Source organism: Gekko japonicus, unplaced genomic scaffold (genome assembly GCF_001447785.1).
Source record: "Gekko japonicus isolate JY-2015 unplaced genomic scaffold, Gekko_japonicus_V1.1 scaffold2393, whole genome shotgun sequence".
NCBI lineage: Eukaryota > Metazoa > Chordata > Lepidosauria > Squamata > Gekkonidae > Gekko > Gekko japonicus.
This window is the reverse complement of record NW_015164730.1, coordinates 25,551-27,388: the sequence shown is the minus strand read 5'-3', so window position 1 is coordinate 27,388 and position 1,838 is coordinate 25,551.

The window sequence follows — 1,838 nt, the reverse complement described above, 5'->3', positions numbered from 1 at the left end:
CAGTCCAGTGGCGCCTGAGCGGTGGGTGTTGCCTTATGGCACACGTCTGGTGATGTCAGGGGGTGCGGCGTATGCAAATAAGTTATGCTAATGAGCTCCTGCACCTCTTTTTCTACGAAATGACCCGTTTCTTACCTTATATATATATTTTTGCACCTCAAACAGTACATAAATATCCATGCCAACTCCCACATGCAGTGGCGCAGTTCGAAAGGTGGCCTCCCCCGACACGCACGGACGCCGCCAACTCTTTCCTCAAGAGAGGCTCCCCCCCCTGCCCCCCGCCAGTAATTTTGGTCTTTGCTGAAATGCGGGCGTCTCGGGCAGAGAAGATAATCTCCGTGCAACGTGGGTATGGGAATCCCTAGCCCCACATGGGCAAGGCAGATAAAAATATCTTCTCCAATATCTCAGTTGTGGGATGCGGCCAGTGTCCCCTCTAAGCTGAGTTAGTGTGAGCTGGCTCACAGTTCTTTAGCCTCCGGCTCACACACTTTTGTCTCTGCTCAGGAAGGATGGGGCTCCAGAGCCAAACTAATTTACACAGGAGCCAAGTCGCTCGCTCACAGCTTTAATGCCAGTAGCTCACAAAGTAGAATTTTTGCTCACAAGACTCCACAGCTTAGAGGGAACACTGGATGCGGCAGTGAAGGGATGAAGTGGTAAATATCGGCCAAGTGATTATACTACAGTTAGCCTTCCCTTACATGCTCGGGAAGCCCTAAGAATGGCCTCAGGGGCTGCCCATAGCTACAGCGGGGCCATCGGGGGCTCTGCCCCCTTCCTTACAGGGCCCGCCCCTTCCTTACAGGGCCCGCCCCCTTCCTTACAGGCCCCCCCACTACTTCCCAAAAGGATCCCTTTAAATGCTCTGGAGAAGAACCGGGAGGGCGCGTGCTCCTCTCGTTCCCCTCCTGCAAGATTAAAGGGCCCTCCGGCGGACTGTAAGGTTCCACAGCCACATGCTCCCTACCGATCAGCTGAAGGGCCCTTTGAGTCTTGCACGAGGGGAGCGAGAGGGATTTTTTTTGTTTTCGCTTTTAACTATGCATTAAGTGTTTTATAATGACCGTAAAGGGCTGCGGTGGCTCAAGGGGTTAAGACGCCGAACTGCAGACCGGAAGGTCGGTTGTTCTGCAGTTCGAGACCCGAGTGCCGCGCGACGGGGTGAGATCCCGTCTCTGGCCCCGGCTTCTGCCAACCTAGCAGTTCGAAAGCAAGAAACTGCAAGTGGATAAATAGGTACTGCTTTGGGGGGAAGGGAACAGTGTTCTGTGCGCCTCGGCGTCTAGTCATGCCGGCCACATGACCACAGAGACGTCTTCGGACAACGCTGCCTCTTCGGCTTGGAAACGGAGACGAGCACCGACTGGCTTTCGAGCGAGGGAAACTTCACCTTTACCTTTGACCTAATGACTGTAGATCGCCCAGAGCCTGTTCGCAGGATGGGCAATTAATAAGACTGAATCACCACCCCCTTCATTATGGCAAATAACGGCAACCCCACCAGAAATTTTTTTGCCCCACCAGCCACAAAATCCCAGCTATGGGCCTGCTCGAGGGCTTCTTTAGTCACCACATGCATTCGCGGCGCAGGGTCACTCAGTGGCAGCAGATCGCCACGTCCCTGAAAAACCCCGTATTGACACACACACACACACACGAAAACGCCGCGATACCGAACTATGCCCCGCGGCATCAAATGATCTTAACCATCCCTGATGTGCCCGCACGGCCGTTTTAAATTATACAGCGTGTCGCCTGTTTATTGCATAAGAACAGCAAAACACAAACACGCTTCTGTGTCGCGGGGGGGGGGGGTATCCCAGGCGGAACCG